This window comes from Dreissena polymorpha, chromosome 4 (genome assembly GCF_020536995.1).
Source record: "Dreissena polymorpha isolate Duluth1 chromosome 4, UMN_Dpol_1.0, whole genome shotgun sequence".
Classification (NCBI taxonomy): domain Eukaryota; kingdom Metazoa; phylum Mollusca; class Bivalvia; order Myida; family Dreissenidae; genus Dreissena; species Dreissena polymorpha.
In genome coordinates, this window is record NC_068358.1 from 73,250,537 (window position 1) to 73,270,162 (window position 19,626).

The following is a 19,626-nucleotide window of genomic DNA, read 5'->3' on the forward strand; positions in this document are numbered from 1 at the left end:
TAACTTTACATTTTGACTCAACGTCGAAAACTCTCTGCGAATAGAACAGTGATTTCGTACAAAGTTTAACTTCGCGTTTCTTCCCAACCATTTGACCGATCAACATAACATTTTCGCATTAATATGAAACGTGTTAATAGCAACAAGTTTTGTGGGGATCATTTTTTGTTAACATATTCGCATATAGAAGAAATTCTTAGCTTTTCGCATATAAATCACTTCGCTTACAAGAAAAAAAATTCCCATTTATGACAAGTACATAGCAATTGATACCATTCGATAAGGAATTCTGTTCTGCACATTTTGATGTATGATAACTCCACAATAGGTCTAATTACAAGAATACTGCTGAGAGAAAACGCATTCGTGCTTATAGAAATTTTGAACTTTAAAGTATCGAGTTAAACCGAACGTCGTTAGATAGCGAATAGTTGATAAAACTGTGTTTGTATCGAAGCGGTTTATTTTAACTGTCACAATAACGCGTGAACGCATTTCGATGAAATTTTCACTACCATAACCAGCAATCAGAGAGGAACAATAAGAGTTTAAATATTTTGCAAGTAGATAAGTGGATATATGTCAAAATTTCTGTTTATTGGTAAAACTTGGGTTGATATGAAGAAAAGATTTTCATTTCGCAATATGATACAGTAATATTTGCATCATGCGATGGGGAATTTATTTCTGTGCATTTTGGTGTAACATACTTGATGTTTTTGTAAAACGCTGCAGTTATACGGGCAGAAAACCATATCACAACAAACACACATTTCATGAATCGTAATTTTGACCCTTCGTTGTCAGTGCAAATCGACGACGTCATTTCAATAAAACTCATCTTTCAACTTAAAGGGGTGTTGACATATCGATGATACAAAATTGTGTTTATTTGAAAGTGATTTAAGTGCAATATCTCTTGAACCCGTTGTCCGAATTCAATAAAATTTTCACCAGATGAACCGAAATTTCGATGCGCTCATACTGGTACTATTTGTGTATACAAAATCGAACGCGCGAGTTATGAAATTTTGATTTTAACGCAAATTTTCTCGATATTTCAAATTTTCAAGAACAATTGTACACATAACCATACTATTTGTATATCATTGTGTAGGCGCCAGTGTGCTGAACATTTTGATATATGTGGTTTGATATTTATTTTCTATATCTTCGTTGTACTAGTACAAATCACAAAACACAGTTGAAAAAATCACAGCGCGATAGTTGCTCTTTAATAAAGTTAGTGCGAAATCATATCGAGCTGCTTTCGTCAGTCGAACGTCATGAAAACATTTGAGTTCTCGGAATTGAAAATAAATATTGAATTGTTCAGGCTATGTAGAAAACTAAATGGGTATACGGGAATATTTTGTGCTGATGTTAAATGTTCAGTAATAAATATTTTGATGGATTACTCACATATTTGATATGATCTAGGATTATTTCAGAATGATAGGTTAGTAAATCTATGTTTGACTAGATTTTTTTATATACACGCATTTTCTAGTTTTTACATTTACTCTAAAAATCTGCGTTGGGTACGCCTCATAACAAGATTTGAGACCTAAAGACCATGGATTTGCTTTAACTCGAAGGAAATACTGGATGGATTGTACGGACTCATGCTTATCAATTTTTATGCCCATTCAAGCTGTGAGTGTGAATATTTCGGCTTGTATGGTCATGAAAAAATATCATCACAAAGTCAATATTTGTAGGATTTTTGCATGGTAAGTATGATTTTTAGATTTGTCATCAAATACACATTCAATTGTAACTTAAATCATGAAGTATAAACATTTTCAATGTGCTTTTTTGTCATTCTTCGTTTGGTCGTTGAAGGGTTCGGACGTGTTTTTCGAAGCTCTCGACGTCGTGACCTCATTATAATTTGAACTGCGCGGGTAAAGAACGCTCAGTTGCGACTTGGACATTGACCAATACGGACGTGTTTTTAAAGCGCTCTGAAAAAAGTTTTGACTTTTAAATTTTTTTTACTATGACTACTACTACTTAGTTGACTGATGGTCTTTGACAAAGACAGACTTGTTTTTGTGAGCTCTGAAAAAAATTTGACTTTGAAATATTTTTACGATTAAAAAGTTTCAGTTCACTTTTGAACGTTGACGAAGACGGACGTACTTTCGTGAGCTCTGACTATTGATGAAAAGTTTTCGCGTTATAGAATAGCGACTTGGTACTCAGGTTGTTGAATGACTGGATGACTGAAGTGTTAGGTTATTGTTATGAGATAACAACTTGACTTTGACTTGAGTTGTGAAATGAAATCATACTCTTATGCGATGTTAACTTTTGAACGTTTAGTATTGACTGACAACGAACTTTTGTGAGCGTTATATATGAAATGTTTGACTTACATTAATTTTTTTGAACGACTTGACTTTACTTTAAGTTTTGACATCGGACTGATCGGACGTGTTTTTTTAAGCTCTGACTTTGACTGTTGTGGAAAATTAAATTTATGTTGTGGTGTCAAGCGATTGACTCTCAGTTGAGGTTCAGATGTCGAGCTGTGCGGACGTGGTCATGGAGCTGCTGTCTACAAAAAACGTGAGTACAAATTTTTTTCGTTTTACTGTTTAGATCTTCATGTTTCGCGATAGATTTAAGTGGAGTTGCGTGATGATGTATGATGGTTGTAATGTGTTGGGTAGAAATTACTCAGTGCTGATACAGTGTCGATATGTTGTAATGAGCGATGATAGTGGATGATGGTGGAACAGAATATTCATTGAGGTACTTTGAGGAAGCGAACATATGATGGAAAAATGTTGCAAAAATATTAAATGACAATTTATTGAATCACTTTTGTTGATATGTATGATATTGATTAAATTGTATTTGCATGCTGTAACATTTTTATTTCATTTCAGGGGGCTGTGGTGAGTATTGTAGTATAAATTTGTTTCAATAAATCATGATGAATGAAAACTGATTTCGATTCGTTTTGTACAGGTTTACTTGTATAGAAGTGTAATGCGTTGGGTAGAAATTACTCAGTACTGATATAGTGTCGATATGTTGTGATTAGCGATGATGGTGTATGATGGTGGAACATAATATGAGCTTCTTTGGGGAAACGAACATATGATTGAAAAAAATTTGCAAACATAGTAGATAAATGATATGATATTGCTTAAATTGTATTTGCATGCTGTAACATTTCTATTTCATTTCAGGGTGCTGTGGTGAGTACTGTAGATTGTAGTGCATATGTATAGAATTCAATAAAAGATTATGACTGAAAACTGCTTTTGATTCTTATTGTACAGTTTTAGGGATTATAAGTCTATAACAACTCTGTCGGTTGGTGTTCATGAGTGTGAGCTTAATACAGCAATGTTTGAGTAGTACAAAAATGTTTTCGCTTTTGTGGTCGCCAGCTGTCCGTGATCTGTAAAGTGAAAATACACAGAGCTATGAAGCATACAAATGTTTCGAAATTTTATCAATGATTGTATACTATGCATGTTTTGATTTAGTTCGTTTCAGATTTGACATGAGATGAAAACCTGACATGATTTGAACAGAGCTGGGAAACGAAAAGGTAAGTCTGTTTCATTCCACTATGAACACTTGTATTTTGACAAAAGAAGAGATAAAGTGAGTTACTTTATCATCATGGTTTCATTTGGTGTATAACACATGAACAGAGGTAAACCTAGCTAGCTTTTCGTGTACTCTATTTTGGATGATGAGTATGTCAGTAACTTTAATTGTACGGCTAGTAAAGTATGAACATGAATGGTTTGTTCAGATTTTCAGATGTGTGCTGGCAGTTCAAGTCTGGCAATCGGAGTGAACAGTCGTGATTTCTGGAGCTCCAACAATATGCTAGAAGGTAAGTAACTATGTTTGTTTTGCATTGCATGTTTTCATATGTTTCAGACTTTCAAGCAGAGATGTCATGATGACTGGAGTTGAGCACAGGGCAGTGACAAAGTGAAAGGTAAGTACTTTGACTGAATGTTTGTTATATGCATGTTTTGTTTTAATACATTTCAGGAGTGCTTATCCAGTGATGATATGACAGTTGGAGTGAACAGTGGAGCCAAGCAGTCTTGTTTTTGGAGCTACTCAACAAGCCTTGAAGGTAAGTTTAGAATTCCTCAATGTTAGTGAATTATTTTTAAAAAAATGCTGTCAGTGAAGTATTGTCAGTTGCTTTTGGACAGTCGAACAGAACAGACGTGGTTGCGAGAGCTCTCATATCTGTTGTGTTAAACTGTTTTTATGATATGTTATGTTTGTTTGTTTGTTTGTTTGTGTTGTACTATTTTTCAGATGCTGTTGGCAGTGATGGGTTTTCAAGCTGACCTGAACAGAAAAGCACTCATATGGTAAGTACAAAATAGTTGTTATATGGGATGTTTTGTGCATGCTTCTATGTTTCAGGTGTACTTGCTGACAGCGACGAAGACGATACGAGAAGAGGAACATTGTTGAGAAAGTGATTGGGACTTGCAAACAGGGTAAGTGTAACAATTGTGTTTGTTTAATTTGTAACATGCGTGCTTTGCTCTGTTTCAGATTTCACATGCAGAAATTAAACAGGATCTCAACTGCTGAAACACAATTCATCAAAAGTAAGGTAAGTTTTAATTCATTGATTTGAGTTGTACAATGTGTTCTTCACTTTATTTCAGATTCGAGTCACTGGTTTACACATGGAAGAAGATTTCCACGTCTGTTACTCAACTCTACAGAAGCAAGGTAAGTCGATCAATTTTTTGTTTTAATTTGTACTGCTGTAATGTGATGGTAAACTTATGCTATTTTTTATGTGTGTCATGTACAGATGGATAATTCAAGTTTGATCTGTGTTGGTTTATGTTCAAAAACGTTTTACATGTATGTGTGTTTCCAGATGTTTTGTTTCAGTTGATGTCCAGATGGCAAGCAGAACAGACGTGTTTCTTGGAGCTGCCAAACAGTGAGTACAAACGTTTTATATTTTTCAGTTGTTTACTCATAGAAGTCTGTGAAAGATGATAGCAAGGGTAGAATCTATCAGTACTTGTGTCTAAAAATGCTGATGTGTGACGGTTTACTGAAAAGGGTAAATGCTAGCCAGTACTTACACTTGAGCAACCGTGGGATGTCGAACTAACTGATGATGTACTATGATGGTGAACACTTACTATGTGTATCGAAATGCTTTTGTTGATATTTTCTATAGATGATTTGATATTGGTTAACATTTGTTTGCATGCTGTTAACATTTCTATTTCATTTCAGTTAGCTGTGGTGAGTATTGTAGTATACATTTGTTTCAATAAATCATGGTGATTCTTTTTTACAGTTTTAGGGATTATCACTCTATAACAACTCTGTCGGTTGGTGTTCATGAGTCTGAGCCTAATACAGCAATGTTTGAGTAGTACAAAAATGTTTTCGCTTTTGTGGTCGCCAGCTGTCCGTGATCTGTAAAGTGAAAAATACACAGAGCTATGAAGCATACAAATGTTTCGAAATTTTATCAATGATTGTATACTATGCATGTTTTGATTTAGTTCATTTCAGATATGAGATGACATGAAGAGTTGACAGTCGAACAGAGCTGAGCAACGCAGAAAGGTAAGTGTGTTTCATTTTAGTATGAACACTTGTATTTTGTTTTTATATGGTATGTTTTGTGCATGCTATGTTTCAGGTGTACTTGTAGTCAGCGACGAAGACGATTAAAGAAGAGGAACATTGCTGAGAAAGTGAATGGGACTTGCAAACAGGGTAAGTGTTACAATTGTTGGTTTGATTTTTACCATGCATACTTTGCTTTACTCTGTTTCAGATTTCACATGCAGAAATGGTCTCATAGCAGTGCCAACAGTGAATAAGGATTTCATCTGCTGTGAAACAACTCAACAGAAAGTAGGTAAGCATTGAATGCATGCACTTGAGTTGTACAATTTGATGTGATGCTTTTCTCTGTTTCAGATTCAAGTTTCTGGTGTAGACAGAAAAATGTGTTTGAAGAAGGAATTCTACTACTGTGATTCAACTCTACAGAAGCAAGGTAAGTAGAAACAAAATTTTGGTTTAATTTAACTCATGTGTTTTGCACTGCATGCTATTTTTCAGGTCTCTCATGCAGTGATGCAAAAGAAGAAGATTTCAAGAAAGAATCACTGCTGCAACTCAGGCCTATAACAAGGTAAGTGTTTACTATATTGTATACAAAATGTTTCTCTGTTTTACTCTGTTTGAAGGTTTCAATTGCAGAGATGTTGCAGAGATGTTTTGACAGCTTGTGACAGAAAAGAAATTCAGCAGCTGTGTCTCGACTCTAGCCACGAGGTAAGTCAAAACAAATATACTGGTTTGTATGTAATGTTATGCCCTTCTATGTTTCAGACTTACATTGCTGTGACTGTTCCACAGTGGGTCAAAAAAGAGACGAATACAGGTTTCAAGAAGAAAATTGGCTGTTGAAAACCTGCACAAAATATGAGGTAAGTAAACTATTCTTTTGGTTTGTTTTGTGCTTTGTTATGCTTAACTATTTTTCAGATTGGAATGGTGGGTCGTTACAGAGCAGACTTTTGGACAACTGAGAAGTTGAGAAACAGAGAATGATTCAAGATCAGCTAGGTAAGTCTTGATTATTGTGCATTGCTAAATGTTTTTTTTCATTCCAGTATGGCTGTGGTAAGTACACAAACTTTCTATAATTTAATATTGAACTGTTTTTATGACCTGTATTCTGCATTGTAAAATGTCTGTTTTTCATTTCAGTATCCTGTGGTAAGTACACTAACTTTCTTTAATTTTGATATTGAACTGTTTTGATGACTTGTATACTACTATGCAATGCCTAATGTTTTTTTCATTTCAGTAGCCTGTTGGTAAGTACACTAACTTTCTATAATTTCATAGTGAATTGTTTTGATGACCTGTATTCTGCATTGTAAAATGTGTTTCTTTTTCATTTCAGTATGACTGTGGTAAGTACAATTGCCTTTCATATTGAACTGTTTTGATGACCTGTATTTTGCATTGTAAAATGTGTTTCTTTTTCATTTCAGTATGGCTGTGGTAAGTACACAAACTTTCTATAATTTCATATTGAACTGTTTTGATGACTTGTATTCTACTATGCAATGCTTAATGTATTTTTTTCAGTATGGCTGTTGGTAAGTACAATTGCCTTCTTTAATTTTCATATTGAACTGTTTTGATGATGTGTATACTGCTATGCAATGCTTAATGTTTTTTTCATTTCAGTATGGCTGTGGTAAGTACACATACTTTCTATAATTTCATATTGAACTGTTTTGATGACTTGTATACTGCTATGCAAAATGTCTGTTTTTCATTTCAGTAGCCTGTGGTAAGTACACTAACTTTCTATAAATTCATATTGAACTGTTTTGATGATTTGTATACTGCTATGCATTGCTAAATGTTTTTTTCATTTCAGTATAGCTGTGGTAAGTACACTAACTTTCTTTAATTTTCATATTGAACTGTTTTGATGACTTGTATTCTGCTATACAAAATGTGCTTTTTTCAATTTCAGGTCAGCAATGGTAAGTATAGTGTGTTTCTTTATGTATAATTTTGTATACATATTGTTTTTTTCATCATAGCATGTCTTTTATATTTATGCTTTGTGTAACTAAAATGTTCATAAATCATTCTTATCTTCAAACTAAAAATGTATTGTGCTATGCAAAATGTCTGTATGATTTCAGTTGCCAGAGGTGAGTACCATAACAGTTGAAAAGTTAGTTTTGTTTAGTTAAAGTTTTGGTTCACAGTTCTGTTTGTTATTTGGCAAAATTTACATGTATGCATTGAGTCTTGATTTCAGCTAGATTGTGGACTGAAGAAGATTGCCAGCAGAGGGATTGGATACAAGATACAAAGTAAGTACTGAGTTTCTTACTAAAAGTTTTGAGTTGTATTCATCGTGTGTTAATATGCTATGATTGCTATGAACATGACTTTTGTATTTCAGCGAAGACAACATAGATAAGTAAAATTGTTATCTGTTTCATGTTTACTGTTACAGTTCAATATTGTGTTTATAAATTGTAAGTTGTACAAACACATTCAAAAGTTTCTGATCATGCTTTCGATTTCATTTCAGCTTTACTGCTTGACGAGTGTTATCAACTACTAGACGAGTCAGCTTTACTACCAGGCGAGCAGTGACAACAAGGCGCCTTTGTGGAAACAACACAACAAAAAAGTGAGTATTAGTTGAAATTGTTTTACTGTATGTTATACTTAAATGCAAAATTGTGCACATAAATTGTAAGTTGTACAATTACAATGAAAGTTTCTGATCATGCTTTCTATTTCATTTCAGCTGTACTGCTAGACGAGCAGTGACAGAAAGGCGCCTGAACATGCAACACAAAACAAAAAAGTAAGTATCAGTTAAACAGTTGGTAGAGTTGTGTGTTTTTCTTTAGCAGTTTGTGTTTACTATTTTATTTGATACATGGTATATTACACATGCATGTTTTTATCATTTCAGGCTGTTTACTTTCATCGTTTACTGTTTAACACAATTTGCTTTTCTATTTTCAGTGCCAATTTGCAAACCTTGATGTGGACACCGAGTAGTCAATACATACGTGTGGCGTATAGCTGCGACAAAACCGTGGGTCCATCGCACCGATAACTTGAACATTGGCCCGTGTATGGACATCAGTGCAACTTTGTGAATCCATGTAACTTTGTGAATCCATGTAACATTGCGAATGTGTGTCGATCGAAAAATGTGTACATTCTGCACTGAAACGAACTCGGTGTTGCAAGTGGCAAGTGTTGACAGTGTGTATGTTTATGTTTATGTTTTTACATGAAAAATAAAGGAGATTGTTCTCCTACCTTTTTTTTCCTTGTTTTATTGTGCTGGCCAGCAATATTGATGTATTGATGTATGTGTTTGTGTTTAAACTATGCAATACCAAAATCAAACAAAAAATAAACATTAACAGTCATTAACTGTGTTTGGGCGGCCGAGGGGTTTAAGACTCCACAAGTGTGAAGCGCACTGATAGCACTTGGGGGTAAACACCTCGGTATTTCGGTGCTAAAATGTTTTCACGGTGCTTATTTTGACGCACTGTTAGAACTACCAACCAGTAAATGATTGCTTGATTTATAAAACAAATATTCAGTCTCTACTTTGGCACAAGAGACTCTAAGTATCAAATACCAACAATTTAAGCGCAGACAATCACATGGTGGTACACCAGTCCGAATATACTCATTGCTCTAGCCAGGATTGCAAATTACTTGTGTTGACTAGCAAGGCTCCCTAGTAACGGAGCAGTGTTACTGGCGTTTTTTGGGTCGATAGTGCTCAGGTGAGGTTTTGCTCGAATCGGGAGCGGGTCACTCGCTTGGGCGAGTTAGTTTTCGCTCGTAGTTTCCAATCTGGCTAGATCAATGTAAGGTTGTTTTGACTGCTATTTGGCAAGCAGAAAGACAACAGCGGTTAATTGACTGAGTATGGGCGACCGAGGTATGTAGGTGTCAATAGACCGACTCCACAAGTTGCGAAGCGAACCGATAGCACTTGAGGGGAAACGCCTCGGTTTTCGGTTCTAACATGTGTTATCCATGCTGTCGTTATACTCTGGCAAGGCTCCTCAATCTATCGCGAGGGACACTCATTATTGCCCGCAAGCTTTAGAACCTGACGTGGGTCGATGCGTATGCGAGTCCGAGGACGCGATGGCATTTGATAAGGCTACCAACCGGTTGATAACACGCATTGTTCAAATTGTTTGGTTTAAGTCTGCTAGGGCTGGGGTGGGAAGGCGACTTCTCTTGTACTCAGACAAGAGGAACGGTCACAAGTCCGTAAAAACGCCGAGTGACACCACTAGCTTGCAAACGTACAAAGCAAAAAACTTTCAAACTTGAATTTGAGGTAAAATGATAAAAAAACTATATGAATGACTAACCGATATAAGATATTTTCCATATGGCAACAAACTATGCTACTCAATGTTGCGTTGAACATTAATTGCGCCTTACGAACTACTCGTGTTGAGACTTACATTGAGTGACTCGTTAACGTAAAGCAGTTACTCGCTTTTGACTGCATACACATTTTGTACAACGGTTCGTTATTGGTATAACTTGTCTTTCAGTGAGGCACATTAACATAAACGTTCAACAGTATTTAGGCTTTATATTGCGCTTGTAGAATATACGAACAAAACACACTACATAAATGACGTTTAGGGATTATTTTGACTTTCCATTTGAGATGATATGATGAAAAAGTATATACATCAGTTTAAGCGACTTTCATGACATTCACCACATGGCCATAAACTTGCGTTATTCAATGAAATGTTAAAATTTCGCTAGCAAAATAAATAAAAACTATATACGCAGTTTCATAACTTTCGATGTATGATCATGAAGTTTGAAATTGTGCAAAGCAATTTTGCGTTAAAAGTTGCATGCAGTTTAAAACCTGAAACATTTCGCTACACTTCAACCGTATTCAACACTCAAGAACTCAATTGTTTGTACAGAACAATACGAATGTTCCCATTTTGAAACGACAGTCAAGTAACACAACTGCTTGAATGTTTTGAAAAGCAGTATCGCTTCATCGCTATGATTTGGTTGTGAGATGTAATATATAGTATAGTAGCATCAATGTTACAGACCCGTAAGCACATTCATACACCTGCTTTAATATTTCGGAAAGCAGTATTACTTCAATGATATGGTTTGGTTATAAGATACAATATATGATGTATTGATGTAACAGATCTGTATGCACATGTTAAACAACTACTTGGTTAGTTTGGAAAGCAGTGTCGCTTCAATGCTGCGTCAAAACATTTCTGCAAGATGTGAAAAATATCTATTTGAATGGGATTTCTGAGGTTTAGCCATCGCCGAAAGGCCAATGTTTCTTCATGTATGTATGACAAAAGTTACTGCTATATTTGCTAGTATGCTAGTCCGTATTGCATATCGCAAGGTGGTAAAGCGGCTCTTTTCATTTCGCTGTGAAAAGAACGTTCACAAGCCCGTACAAACGCTGAGTGACACCTCTTGATCATGTAGCTTGTATGAAACGTGTTTATACAACCACAGTAGTTCAAAGCAGAACGCTTTTCCTTCTTCGAGGGAGAAGAAATCTGGGTGCAAGTCCCGGCTTTGGTTATAACACGAATACTACTCGCTGCTCAGTTGCAATATTCATACTCTTAGACAGTCAAGTTAATCGCGGGACCAAATGCCCATAGGTTCGATTTTGACTTGCTACATCCACGATTGAAATGAACCAACGAATTTCCATTGAGTGCATGATTGAAACGTACAGGATAAAATTTCCTAATCCGTTTTTAGTGAAACTATTGACCGCTCTATGTTAAAACAAAAACAGTTTATATTTAAAGCTTGAACATTCGCTGATAATAGGCATGCGATAACAATCCAACGCTGAAATGACTCACACTCCTACGCAATTAATTTGTCCGCGGGACCAAATGCCCATAGGTTCGATTTCGAGTTGCTAATCTAACTCAGAAATGTCGTCTTGACTTTTATGTAGATATGAAAAGAAAATGTTCAATATTTGTTGTTAAATTATTATTGATATACTTGATTGTTAAGGAAACAAGACTATGTGTAGTTTTTAGTGACTACATAAATATTTGTGTAATATAAATGTAATAGTTTCAAGATTTGCTGAATTCGAGTCGCATATAACTCAATTATGTGAGTTTAGATGTATTGGTATTATAAAATGTTCTGTCTGTAAATATGAGAAGAAACTTGTCTTGTTGAAGACACTGAAATAAACTATGAAGTATATTATAAAATTGATTTAGCGTATGCCACACACGGTGTATTTTGTTATTGTATAGGCAAGCGCATCATCGAAAACTTAAATAATACGGTTAAGTAGTAAAAGTGACTGAGTTGATTGGGAAAAATATATTTGCGTTGAATTATAACGGAGCTTGTTAATAGTTGTTTTATAATTTATTTCCTGTTTTAGATCCCTTTCTTTGAATGAATTAATGTTATTTATAAAAGCCTCCTCACACATAGACGTAAGTCTCCCGACGCCAACTTGAATGTACTGGCGAATAAGACTTCAGCAAAATTCGTTCTCATTAGTATATGTACGTTGCACATCGTTGGTGGTGTTCGTATGGATGCGTTTGTGAGCTTTTGCTTCCGTTGCGATTAGTTCTTTTCGTCGGAAAATTTTAAACGTGTTGAAAAATTGTTGGCGAATAAAAGTTTCGTCTATCGTTCGTTAAAATTCGTTTCAATACGTTCGGAAAGTCTTCGCATAGCGTTCGTCAACTGGCGTTAGAGGTCGCAGCTCTCAGCTAATTTGCATATCATTATTACTAGATTTGCATATCAAGCGAAAGAGGACAATCCGAAAACAAATCTTTGCGATAGCTTGCGAACTTTTGCGAACTATAGCGAGGATTTGCGTATTATAGCGAATTGAATCCGACGCATTTAAGCGATTTATAACGATAAGTTAACGTTCAGAAAACGAACGGTATACGCTCGTATACGAATCAATCCGAAGAGTAACTACGATAAGCGAATCTATGCGAATCCATCCGAATAATAGCGCTCCTGATTGTTTAAGTAGTTTGTGCAGACATATGCCTATATTTCATATAAATAATGTTGAAGGTATCGTTATTTCTTCGTCAAATGGAAGATAAACAACGCCCGAAACTGCAGCATGATGCTGCTATGGCCAATCAATAAGTAGTCCAGCAACATCTAAACATACACCGGTTTCGCAGAGGCCGACTAAGGTGGAGTAGAGAAGCCAGAGCACGTAATATCTGGAGAAGACCATGGCTGCATCCCGGGAGACGGCGCCAATTTGGCATATATGATCAGCTCATGGTTGAGCTCAGAAGAGAAGATCCTGGAACATTTAAGAAATTCCTCCGCATGCCTACTGAAATGTACAATAAAAGTTTGGGAAGGGTTCGTCATCGCCTCGTGAAGCAACACACTCGTTACAGGGAGCCATTGGATCCAGGGCTAAAGTTAGCTGCCACACTTCGTCACCTGGCTTCTGGTGTCATGTACTCAGACATGCAGTATTCTTGGCGGGTCGATGAGAATACCCTGACTATTGTGGCCAGAGACGAGTGTCATGCTATATGTGAATAATATGTTGATGAGGTTATAACAGCCCTCTCCACACCTGAAGAATGGAGACAACTGGCTGATGGTTTCCTCAAGAATTGGAACTTTCCAAATAGCGTTGATGGCAAGCACATAGATATCAGAAAGCATGCCAGCTCTGGTTCCTTATATTATAATTATAAGGGATTCTTCAGCATCATCTTACTGGCCATTGTCGACTCGGACTACAAGTTCGTATGGTGTGATCTGGGTGGTGAGTATTAGTCTACATAAATTTAACTGCATTATTTTGTAATTACATACATGATATACATTTAGTGCTGTTTTCAATGTACAGTTGTATACTGACAAGTTCTTATCCTTCTGTATTTTCAGGATAAGGTTCAAGTGGAGATGCCAAAATTTATAATGGGTCAGAATTCCTGGAGATGGTGCAGGATGGTTCTATTGGATTTCAAGACCCACAGCCCTTTCCAAATGATACCGTCGACATGCCCTATTTCTTGGTGTGAGATGACGCTTTCAGCCTTAGCGAGAACAGGCAGAAACCCTATGGACATAGAGTCCTGACAAGAGACGAAAGAATCCTGAACTACCGGTTATCCAGGGCTAGGAGAGCATCAGAAAATGCATTTGGGATTTTGGCCAACCGATTCCAGGTACAGTAAAGTTCCGCTATTAAGACCAGGCAAAATAGTGGTCTCAATAGCGAAGTGGTCATAATATCGGACCATTTTCCTTCATAAATTAAACATTTAGGACTTGAATATTGTCAAAAACCGCATAATTTTTTTAATCTTCGAAGTGGTCTTAATAGCGGAACTTTACTGCAATACCCTTTTTCAAAACACAATTTCATTTATAAAAGAAATATTCACGTTAACTTTTACCATATTACAATACTGGTCATCTGTAATTTCAGATACTTCTCACAAAGATGAACCACATCCCATCTACAGTTAGGCTGATTGTAAAGACATGCTGCATTCTCCACAACTTGATGACGATTAGGCACCCCACCATGCAGAATGCACTGGTTGACCATGATGATAGAAGAGGCGATCCGGTTCCTGGGGAATGGAGGAGAGGTCGCAACTTGGAGGATACCAGGAATGTCAATATCAGGGCCACAACACGGCAACCAAAAATTAATAAGAATATTGATGTTTTTGTATGGACCTTATAAAGGGAAGTAATAGTAAAATTAAGACACGAAATTTACGCAAAATATTTCATGAACAAGACTTCATCATGCATAATCAACATGCATAGTCGTGTCGGAAAAAGTTAGTTTATTTCAAAACGCCAGATGCAGAAACACCGTTTCGTAAATATTCGGCGGTATGCGCAATTATGCACAAGGTTGCGCTTACATTCGTATCTTTATGCTCTTAATAGCTCCTAATCGCTAACCGAAAGAACGAATATTATTTGCGCGGCCTAACGCTTTCTAGCGAATTGCAATAACTGTTCGTCAAACTTCGTAAATCGTTCACCTTTCGTAATAATATTACACAATGCAACAAATTTTCAAACAATTTCGGAAAAAATTCGCTAGAATTAATAAATTTACCCTTTTCGCCAGGCTTTGTCATATGGATACGTCTATGTGTGAGGAGGCGTTAAGAATGAATTTTTTTTTCAAGAAACAAATAGAAGTTCGTTTCCGTTAGAGTTATTCTAAATTATACTCATATATCCTTTGAAAAGGTAAACGCAGAAAACGCTGCGTTCTCGGGTATTAAAATGTGATGTAGAATGAGCTTGACATTTATTTGATTGTTTTTTATACCTACATGCTTTCGAAATATTTCCCAAATATGCATATTGTTCAATTTGATATGAAAAGACCGGATATGCTCCTTAATTATTTCTCAAGCTTATGCGTTTAGCGTTGTTAGAACATTACGGTATTTGTTAGGGACACATTTTAACTTTAATAATGAAACACACATCTATTTCGTTATTTAGTGCGATTCGAGTACAATAATTGAATGAATATGAAGTTAATCAGCACTGTTCAGATGCTTGGTCAGGTCCAAAAATGGCCATCATAACAAGGTGCCTGTACCACGTGACTTTATCGGCTATGTTTGGGACAATCGGATGTCAACAAAACATCGCTTCAGGTAACGTTTTTGATGATTTCTTCATTAATTAAAAAACATTTAAAAAAACAAAGACGAGAGCCCGGTCATTGTCAAAATACACAACTTTGTTAAGTTTGCGAAAATTAATTCACTATTTTTTCCAACAAGTGCAACCGCGTGTTTGAAAAGATTCGAAGTGAAATGCTATGTGTGGTATATGTTTTATTCAATCAACAAAAATTTTCATTATAATATTGGCGAAGGTTTAAAAAATAGGGCGGACATTGTAATTCTTCATAGCGAATCTACATACATCGTATGGTTGCGAAAATACATTTGATTCGGAGTGTGTGTATAAAAATGTAATTTTTGAAATGCTATGTGTGGTATACAAGAATTCGCCCATCAGATCTGCATTAAATCTGAACACTTTTGTAAAAATATAGAACATATACTTCAGTCTGTACTGAAAATATATCAAATTAACAAAATGTTACATGATGATATACTGAAGTAATTGTGTAATGTTTTAATAATTTCTGTTTTACTGAACATATATTGTAAATAAAATACGCTGTATAATTTTGATCTAATCAATTGTTTTTGTTGTTCGTTATGTTGAAATATAATATTTTCTTTTAGTGTTGACTTATTGTCTTTAAATAAATATCATGATTGATATTTCTGTCAGATTATTACATTCGGTCCATTTTTTATAAATGAATGACAAAGAAGGTAAACTTGCTTTAAAATGGGTTTTACTTCTTTTGTTTTCAGACTTGCCAAGGATTAGTCGAAGGATTTGTAACGCTTTTAAGGTGCGAAGCTGTGTAAGAATTACATGAACACCATCAAACCACACGGAAGGTGTTATGCGGCAAGTTAATTATCAAAACCACAGTGACAGAGACAGGGGCGCAGCTTCATTATGTGATGTTTACGGAAAGCTATTTCAACTAACTTTGAAAACATACCATTTAATATGTATTTTGGCATAATCAAAAAAAAGTGTTTGTATTGATATTTGTATATATTTATGGGTTTTGTATCTATGTTATTGCTGTAATTGATTAGTTGAATATAAAATCTGATTATGTATGTTACTATACTAAAACAGTTGTTTCATAAAACATAACAATATAAACCCAATGATGCTTGTTTGTGGTCTATTAAGTTTATTAGTTTCCAATATCATCTCCATATGAATAGCTTAAATATATCAAAATAAACACTTCATTAATAATAACATTACTTCATAACCAGCATGCACATGTTACAATAGAAATTAAGGCACCAAATACATATAGAAGTCCATCAGTTTTCACAAAGTAATTGTATTCAGTCAAAGTATGAATTTGCAAATCATGCTAAACAAACATATAAATGCTTCAATTAACACGTAACAAATGATCATCGCCAAAATGTCTTGACTTAGGAGGGTCATTATACCAATAAACATATTGAATTGTATTAATAGTTCGTGAACTCAATTTCAAATGAAATCTGAATAAATGAAACTAGTTTAAGATATTTAATGAAAATACTCATTCGCCCCGGTTATGACAGGGGGCTGCAAGGTCTTGTTACCACTGCAACAAGTAATAAACATTAAATGTTTTTTCAATTTGTTGAATTGTCAAAATTTTATTTTATATTTACTTTGTTTTCTTTCACTGCAATACTTGCACCATCTGGTAATAAAACAAATAGTCTTTTAAACTTATGATCATTTACAATATATGACAACTTTTCATTGATCAAGATATCAGTACGTCTCTTGAAGGTGCTTCCAAAAAATACTTTAATCTCCCTGAAAGAAACAAAATACAAATTAAAAAACCTGTAAAACTTAAACAAATAATAGCCATGCGTGATATATAAGATAGCTCAATAAGATTTAGATACGAATACATGATTTCCAGAAAAAAAATTGTTTTTTATCCTTTTGTCTATTTGTTTAAATAATGCTGTATTATCTATTTATGCTTATTTAATAACTATCGTTACGGTCTAATATGTTTACACATTTCTGCTAAAAAACACACAACCAGAAGTCCAATAACAACTGTTTGTAGTTTTGTTACAATTATATTCACCTTGTACAAACAATCCTTACGATTTTGTGTATTAAACAAGTGCAGAAGTTGGCAGTAACAATTCATTGAAAATTCAACAATCGATTTTTTAGAAACTCACAAGAAAAGGTTTGCCGCAACAGAAATATTTTTCTGTCCGTGCGTGGGTGGCTTTGTGTTTGGAGATCCCCGACTGTGTTTTGATCTCTCTACCACACTGTTCGAAAACACATGGAATTCTACAAGTAAACAAAATTTGAATATAAATTATCGACAATCATGATAATTTTGAGTAACAAGAACGTCGTGATAATCATATTTTAAGCGCGCAAAACAGTACCAACAATATTTTATTGACCAACTTTTGTAATTTAGACAGACTTAAAATAATATTGACGTTTATGTTAATCTTTCGATTCTCTAGTTTAGTTTGTATGTATACCACACATAACATTTCCGAAATGTGTCCCACACATAGCATAATTATATTTTTATACACACACTCCGAATCAGAAATATTTGCGCAAACATACAATGTATGTAGCTTCTCTATGAAGAATTACAATATCCGCCCTATTTTTCAAACTTTCGACAAAATTATAATGAACGTTTTTGTTGATTGAATAAAAAATATACCACACATAGCATTTCACTTCGTGTGTTTTCAAACACGCGGATGAATTTTTTGGAAAAAAATACTTAATTAATTTTGCGCAAAGTTAACAAAGTTGTGTATTTTGACAATGACCGGGCACTCGTCTTTGTTTTTTTTTTGTAAATGGTTTTCAATTAAAGAAGATATTATCAAACACGTTACCTAAAGCGATGTTTTGTTGACATCCGATTGTCCCACACAAATACGAAAAAGTCACGTGGTACAGGCATCTTGATAATATAGCTCATAAATGGGCGTTTGTGTGGTGTTTTGTAAGGTGTACGAACGAGATTAATTCCGACCTCATGAAATCGTTTACATTGTATTTCATTTATATCATTTATCTTTGCTTTTCAAAGCAATAGAAGGAATCAAATTGTTATGTTTCAAACGTATTAATTATGAATCGTGTAACTCGCGCCCGTAAGGAACCAACGAATCGATCACGACACATCTTAAGATAGTCTTTAGACGTAATTATTTAATATTGATAAACACAGGCAACACAATTTATATTCCAAGCCGTCTTCAATTAACATAACCATTTTTCAAAATGAGAAATGGGATCTACAGTCGTTTCTTTGTTATAATACTAACACAGTGGCAATACTTCCAACAATAACATATCTATGTATGACACATTGACACGATACAATACAATGGTACATTTTTGCAGAGACGTAGATTACAGAGATAAGCACCTCGCCAAATATCGGCAAACTCTCGCACGTCGCGGGTTTCGGCGAGATAAGCGCTCAAGGTTACAATATACTAAAATATTTTGGAGTGCAATGCTATACTCTCTAAAACATGAACATCATTTATAAGAAGACACAATTCTCTGTAGGGGCACTTGCCATGGCTTTATTTTAGAATGTTTCTTTGTGCATGTGGTAGGGAAAACATTGATGTTTAACAGAAATTCACTCTTTTGCTTGAAGGTTGGAGACTACATGAGACTTTGACAGATGGCGGGAAACCCTTCTCAACTGGTACGAAGCCGGTAAATAGATGGCCATAAAACAGTGACCGCTGATTCGCGTCGAGTTCTTTCTTGCATAACGTATAACCCCCCTTTTTTATTGTTTAAATCATTGCGGTTTGGAATGCTCTTTAAGAAAAGGTATGGTTATAGGGATGTCTATGCGCAAAAGTTTGACTTAATTTTTTGTTAAAGTTATTGCTTTCACATTGAATTTGTGTAGGAAATCTTTTAGTATATTGTGACCTCAACTGTTTGTCGGTTGCCACGGTAGATAACACGCTTATCAACATTTTTGAAACATGCTTTCGCGTTTCAGTTTGTGCGATTTGAAACAAATAAACTGTTATGTATTATTAAAATGAGAATGCATGCGGTATTATCACACAATTGTAATCTACGTCTCTGATTTTTGTTATAAAGAGTAAATATGTTAACATCAATATGCATGTTTGCGAAGGTTAAACTAATCACAATTATATATTACAGAGACGCATATGGGCGAGTTATGAACGACTTGAGTACATTAGTAGAATAGTAAATAGTTATCTTGATATCTGTGAATCTGCTAACAACCAGAAATAAATATTTACGTTTTGCAACAACACAGGTATTAATGGCGGTGAATAGAAGTCCATTTCTACACATCTTGTGCTTAAGATCAAATACTAGACA

General features: G+C 35.0%; 2 long non-coding RNA genes across 2 annotated transcripts; one reads left to right on the forward strand and one right to left on the reverse strand.

Moving 5' to 3' along the window:
• The first annotated feature begins 4,211 nt into the window (after positions 1 to 4,211).
• On the forward strand, positions 4,212 to 9,757 carry LOC127880310 (uncharacterized). The gene is made up of 7 exons (XR_008049508.1): positions 4,212 to 4,496; positions 4,671 to 4,737; positions 4,892 to 6,178; positions 6,379 to 6,615; positions 7,719 to 8,218; positions 8,339 to 8,398; positions 8,563 to 9,757. It is a non-coding gene; the product is annotated as an uncharacterized LOC127880310 (long non-coding RNA).
• Positions 9,758 to 16,546: 6,789 nt separating this feature from the next.
• LOC127876675 (uncharacterized) lies at positions 16,547 to 18,601 on the reverse strand. The gene is made up of 3 exons (XR_008048020.1): positions 18,132 to 18,601; positions 17,436 to 17,553; positions 16,547 to 17,049 (listed from the first exon to the last, which is right to left on the reverse strand). It is a non-coding gene; the product is annotated as an uncharacterized LOC127876675 (long non-coding RNA).
• Between the last annotated feature and the right edge of the window lie 1,025 nt (positions 18,602 to 19,626).